We start from the raw sequence: 7,021 nt of genomic DNA on the forward strand, positions 1-7,021 counted from the left end.
TGATAGTTTCCTTTCCTGTAATATTTTTTAATCCCTGTGCTTTAGTGATGATCCCTTTGGTTTAAATGAGTTTGTTCAGCCCCAGAACTACTAGAATTCATGATCAGTTTTTCTGGGTTTTGTCTGATCTTTTACTGCGAGGGTTCTTGACCATCCTACTTTCATGATAGGTTTTTAGTATGTATTCTCTATTCACACATTGTTGAAAGTTTTTATTATTTGTATCCTCTTAGATTTGTCTTTTTTTCCTCTAAAACTAACAGTTATTACATTTCTTCTATTTTGTTTTCCCCTTTGAACTAGTTTCAAGTGTGATTTGGAGCTGAAGATCATGATCAAAAGAATGCAGTGCATTTCTGAGCTCCACCAGGTTTTGCTTGTGAGGTTTACATGCCCCTGCTGCCCTTGCTAATTATGAACTGAGATTCATTTTGTGATGCTTTTTGCTCATAGGTTATATACAGTTATTCTTCAGTTCTGTAATTGTAAAATATGTAGTCTGATTTATTGGTACTAAAGCCAGGGTTATCATTGCACATCCAAGAAGAGGTTTTTAAATTGGATTATGCATTATGTGTGTGCGTATATGTCTCTGTTTTTTTCCATACCCAAAATTACAAACCTGCCATGACTTGTCTTGTGCAGGACTCTTCCACACGTGAGAAAATGAGAGTTGTCTATATGTTAAATCTGTAGAGTTAGCAAGTGACCTTTTGTCTTTCATCGAAAGCACTTGACCTGCAGCAGTGCGGCCTCACCAGTGAAGGAGCAAAGGCTTTACTAAAGGCCCTTGAAACCAACAGAACTCTGCTCGTTCTGGATATAAGAAAAAATCTGCTTGTTGGTACGTGGTCACTTTTTTAAAATTGATAAACACATAGCAAAACAAAAAGAATTTGTTCAGATATTAACAGTTTTTTAAAACTTAATGTGTTTAACTTTCCTCATCATCTACAGTTGGCCCTTGAACAACGTGGGCTTAGGGGTGTCGACCCCTACGCTGTTGAAGATCTGGGTATAAGTTTATAGTCAGTGGTTCCACATCTGTGGATTCAACCAACCTTGGATCATGTAGGATGATAGTACATATGTATTGAAAACTATGCGTGTGTCAGTGGACCCGCGAGGTTCAAACCCATGTTGTTCAAGCTTCAACTGTACTTTTCTAGTGTTGCACTTCCCTTATGTTTTTAGCAGCTAATATACTAATTAAAGTGAATTATACTTGTCAATTTTTCTTATCTCTACTCTGAATAAAGGTGAACCTAGATACTAAGCCTGCTTCCACCAAGAGCATTCTTTCTTTCCTGTGCAGCCTCTGAATTCTTGCCAGGAGTACTTTATTCATTTGTCAGATTCACAAGTAATTTTGTAATCATCTTCTGTGTGCCAGAGACGGGTTTAGGGACTAGGGATAAAGCAGTGAACCAGACAGACAAAAGTCTTGCCCTCATGGAGCTTACATTCTAGTGAAGGAGATCAGATAGAAATGAGTAAACAGATAAGTCATATAACTTTAGAGAGTAGGAAGTGCAAAACTATCTTAATGTAAGGAGAGTGAGGGAGAGCAGGTAGGACTCCATTGGATAGGTTTGTTAGGGGACAGCTTCACTGGAGAAGTGGCATTTGAACGGAGACCTGAATGAAGAGAGGAGCAAGCCATGGAAGATGTGGAGTAAGCACATTCCAGGACAAGGAGGCAATGAGTATGTAGGCATGTAGGTGGGTGGAGTATTTAAGGAAAAGCAAGGAGGCCAATCTGGGCAGAGTACCGAGTGAAGAAGAGTGTGGTAGGACATGAGGTCAAGGAGCTAGCCAGGGGTCTGCTCTTGTAAAGTCTTGAAGGCCAGAGTAAAGATGTGGATTATTCTAAATGAGTAGAGGGGTTTGAACTGGAAAAAGGCATGATCCAAATCGTATCTGAATAAGGTGACCTGGTATAGAGAAGGGACTTGGGAGGATAAAGAAGAGGAACAGGGGGCTTCCCTGGTGGCGCAGTGGTTGAGAATCTGCCTGCCGATGCAGGGGACGCGGGTTCGTGCCCCGTCCGGGAAGATGCCACATGCCGCGGAGCGACTGGGCCCGTGAGCCATGGCCGCTGAGCCTGCGCGTCCGGAGCCTGTGCTCCGCAAGGGGAGAGGCCACAACTGTGAGAGGCCCGCGTACCGCAAAAAAAAAAAAAAAAAAGAAGAGGAACAGGGAGACCAGTTAGGAGACTATCACAGTGCTCCAAATAAGAGATGTTTATGGCCTAGGTTAGGTTGGAAGTTTGCAGCAAGTGAAAAGTGGTTGAATTCAGGTTGTGTTTTGAGGGTGTAGCTCTCAAGACCTGCAGATAGATGTGAGGTATGAAGGAAATAGTAACAAGGAGACAAGTCGTTGATGATTATGTGTGCAACTGGGTAGTATCTCTTAGAAGAAGGGGGCTGATGGGAGGAGCAGCTTTTGAGGGAATATCAGGACTTGGTTTGTTATCTTGGATGCCCTGGTTTGATATCTTAGATGCTCTTTAGGTATCTAAGCGTCTGGACGGTGCTCAGACTGTACTTTGTATCCAAAGGTATCCAAAGCCACTTTAGATGCAAAATGTTTCAAGTTGACCTTTGCTGCTGCCAAAATAGTAGCCACTGTGGGCAGTCTGCAAGATGGCATCTTAGGTTTCTGAGGAAGAAATTAGAATACACAAAGTGGGAAATAAGTGTATAATTATATAATGTAGATTTCATATTTAAATGTCTGGGAAAAGCAATAATTAGTTGGCTTTTGGTTTTAAATGGAAATAGCCACTCATTGGAAAATAATTACTCTAATTTCAATTCATTTTACTTTAGATCATTCTGTGATGAAAACAGTTACCAAAAAAGTTCTCCAGATGGAAGGAGTGCCAAGTCAGAGGTATATAACATGTTTCAGTTCTCTCGGAAGAATTTCTCTTTAATGGCTTGGTTTTCTTTCTTTCTTAAAATTATCAAGGTACTTTCTGCCATCTTAAAACTAAGATTTGAGTCAAATCAAATGGTTTTTCTGTTTTTGAAAATGTTGTGTGATGCTTTAATTTAGGTTCCCAGATATGCAGATTGAAAACCTTTTAACTTTTTATTTTCTGTAACATATTATCGTTAGTCACAAATAGTCTTTTTTTTTGGTAATAAGAAAGAATAGCAGGAGCAGCATTTGTGAAACCAAATCTAATATGAAACTGACTCTTTCTTGTGAGTAAATTTGAATTTTGAAACAGCAAAACAATAAGGTTTAATAAAAAGCAAAATAAATTTTTTATGTTTATGATCTGCCTATTTCCCAGAAAGAGTTTTGTGGTGACTTTAGTTATATACCAGATACATTAAAATCACCAGTGGACAACACATCTTTTATTCAGGTGCCCTCTGAAAGTTTTAAAACTTTGTTGACTTCATATCACTGAACGGTCCACTTTAAAATGGTTAAAATTATAAATTTTCTGTTTTGTGTAGCTTACCACAATTTTTAAAAAATGTGATGTTTGAAGATTTTTGGGTTTTATAAAGGTATTGTATTAGCATAAGAAAGAAAAATTTAAGAGACCACCTCTAATCCCATTATCCTATCAAGCAATATTTACATTTTTATTTTCTCTTCCTGCTGTCTATAAACATAGTTCCACATAGCTTCAATATAATTTGCCATTCTTATCTTTTCATACTAAATTTCAATTCTGTGATTCATAGTTATACTTTTTACCATTGCATTCACAAGGTTTCATTGAGTTGGTCAAGTTTTTAAATTGGTGAAAAATTGGAAATAACCTAAAATAAACTATTGTAAACATCTTCATAAATACAGCTTTTTTTTTTCTACTTCAAATTGTATGTTTTTGATTTTCTATTAATCAACTTGCTTGGACAATAGTGTATTAAATAAGTTGTTAAGAGTGTTTATGAAGCTAAAAAAAGCTTATGATCGTCTGCCAATTGTTATTTCAAGAGAGTGATATTTTAATAATCAAATAGTACATTCAAAGAAGTTACACTAATGAGATATTATTATTATAAATGTATATCCTATGTAAAGCATTCTTAAAATAGCTACATTGACTTTTGCTATGATATTAGAAATGGAAAGATATATAAATAAAACATGTATATGTAAAACATATTAGGAATTCTGTAAAATTAGTACAGAATAATAGGGCATCATGGAATGAGAACAGTTAAACATTTTTTTTTAGTAAGCATGATTAAACAAACTGGAAATGTAACTGAAGTATACAAGCTCATTGAGCTCTTTTAAGAGTAATTTTATTTCCTGGGCTTTTTTTTGTATTTGCCTCAGTTATTTGGAGACATAGAGGTAAGCCAAATCAGTATCTGGGTATATACCTAGATCCAGGGGAGTATAGGGGTGAAATAATGGTGTGAATTGTGTCCCATTTATATTGTACTTATGTATGCGTAATAAAAGATGGGAACTTTTATTAGAAATTTTTTAATCTCCTAACAAGAAAAGTGTAATTTTAAAAAATTTTAATACATATATATATATATATATATATATATTTGTGTGTGTGTGTGTGCGTGTGTGCGTGTGTGGTACGCGGGCCTCTCACTTTTGTGGCCTCTCCCGTTGCGGAGCACAGGCTCAGCGGCCATGGCTCACGGGCCCAGTCGCTCCGCAGCATGTGGGATCTTCCCGGACCGGGGCACGAACCCGTGTCCCCTGCATCGGCAGGTGGACTCTCAACCACTGCGCCACCAGGGAAGCCCTCCTATATATTTTTAAGAGGCATGTAAATCACAGAGGATCGTGTGGTGATTATCAATAAGCTACACTCTATGAAATATTTGTCCTATATTACCGAATACACTCCATTTTACCCTGCATCCTAATGCTGCTAAAATATAGTAGAAAGCAGCAGCATAGCACAGGGAGATCAGCTTGGTGCTTTGCGATGACCTAGAGGGGTGGGATAGGGAGGGTGGGAGGGAGGCTCAAGAGGGTGGGATATGGGGACATGTGTATGCATATGGCTGATTCGCTTTGTTATGTAACAGAAACTAACACAGAATTGTGAAGCAATTATACTCCAATCAAGATCTATTAAAATAAATAAATAAAATAACATAAAATACAGTAGCTTTGAAGGATAAATATAACCATTTTAACCTATGATGTTTGTTTTCAGTAAATTCAAATTAAATATTTAAATGTGAATTTTAATATATGGCTTGTTCTAAGTAAAATATTAACACGTAGGTCTACTTTTTGCAACCAAATGTTTCATATAAAGATACTTGCCTCTTTACTACTGAAATATAGGGTAATTCTCCACATTTCACTCTTTCATCCAGTGGGTTTCATTTGTTTTTTTGTATTTTCTATATGAAATCAAAGGAGCAGTGAAGGTTGACAGGCTTATAGGAGGGTAAAATTGACTCACCTACCCCCCAGCAACTTGCAGCCTTATAACCTGTATTGTTTTTCCATAGAAAAATTCATCTTAAATTTAACTTTTGGTCTACTTCTGAAGATTCTGTTTGGCAGAAGTCATGGGTGTATCTGTGTTTCTGTGTCCTTGAGATTCAGAAATGCCAAAGGTGTTCTAAGATTCAGGAAACTTGAGTGTTTCTGCATGATACATAAAATGTATCATACTTTGGGATTTTTTTTAAACTTTATTTTTGCATTTCTGCACATCTCAATACTTTTGTTTTAGTTAAAATAACTTGTTACTGTAGAGAACTTATATTTTTTTTAAATGCTGGCTTATGGAAAACCTTTGTACAAAACCGATCCTCTTTTTAATGGGCTTGGCATCATTGTCAAGTGCCTTTTTGATTCCTTTCGACGTGTGCACGTGTGACAGTTGCTCTGTAGACCTTTGGTGCATTTGATTCCTTGTTTTCATGCTTTGTCAACCGTAGTCTTGGCCGCAAAGAAGCCTGTAAGTAATGGAAGGAAACACTCTGCTGGTCAAGAATGTTACCCTCCTGAAGCGCTACCACCTGGAGTGTCTGGTTTCCGGCCATTGTGTCCTGCAGAAAGTGCAAAAAGCAACAGGTAACCTGTTTGCATTCCCTGTCTTTTTCAGTCATTTAGAGTTCTTTATTTTGGAACTTGTATTATGTGGGTGGTCTCTGGTGCTTTGTGTAGAGGAAAAAAGGTAACTCACACATGGCTTCTGCCTAATGAGCCCTCTAAGGAAGAAAAATTAAAAGTAATTGGGAGTTTCAAGTTGTTTCTCAAGTGTCACAACAGAGGTAACTCCGTGGGAGTCTTGAGGAGACTAAAATGATCACCAATTGTGCATGTGAGGAAAGTTTCATTAAAGGCAGGTGTAGTTGAGCGAAGCCCTACAGCACAGAAGTAGGAATTTGGATACGTACGAATGGGAAAAAAGACATTTTAGGCATGGGAAATTGTTTAATGCAGAATGGATGAAAAATATGCATTAGACCTATTCTAAATCAACTGGCTTATTAACTCAGTAAATCAGATTTAGTGAGTCAAACCAGCATTACCTGATTTCTTATCCAGGGGATAGCTGTTCATAGTAATTTTTGTCACAGAACAGTAAATAAAATGGTTGAATTATAGCTTTAGGCTTGCTAAGTGAAATAGATGGCTCTAGATGATCTTCAGGTGACTTACTTGGTAGTAATCAGGAAATTGGGGATTAACAATTGCTTAAGAAAACAAAGAGAATTGATTTTAAATAGTACTTGAAGTAGTTCCTGTGTAAAATATCTGTTCAGTTGCTCATGTTAAATGGATGTTTCTAATCCCCACTGGACAACCGACTACTTTTTTGCAAATGGTAATGTGAATTGCTGTTGCATAAACTATAGTGTTGAATCCCCAGTGTTTGCACTTGAGTTTCACAGCTCTGTGGTTTCCTGTCTTCTTCCTGAGACACTTAATTGCAGGTCCATCCTCGTCACACAGGGTGGTAAATTAGAGAACGATTAATATCACCATTTAAAGAAGAGAGACTGAAATCTCAACCATCCTGAACATAGGAGCTGAAGGGGCCTCTCAGCAGTTC

At 37.4% G+C, this 7,021-nt stretch overlaps 1 long non-coding RNA gene across 1 annotated transcript; it reads left to right on the forward strand.

Moving 5' to 3' along the window:
- The first annotated feature begins 523 nt into the window (after positions 1–523).
- Positions 524–6,031, forward strand: LOC308610361. The gene is made up of 3 exons (XR_014014523.1): positions 524–844; positions 2,832–2,895; positions 5,901–6,031. It is a non-coding gene; the product is annotated as an uncharacterized lncRNA (long non-coding RNA).
- The last annotated feature ends 990 nt before the right edge of the window (positions 6,032–7,021 follow it).

This window comes from Mesoplodon bidens (assembly GCF_964165515.1).
Source record: "Mesoplodon bidens genome assembly, contig: HAP1_SCAFFOLD_849, whole genome shotgun sequence".
Lineage (NCBI taxonomy): Eukaryota > Metazoa > Chordata > Mammalia > Artiodactyla > Ziphiidae > Mesoplodon > Mesoplodon bidens.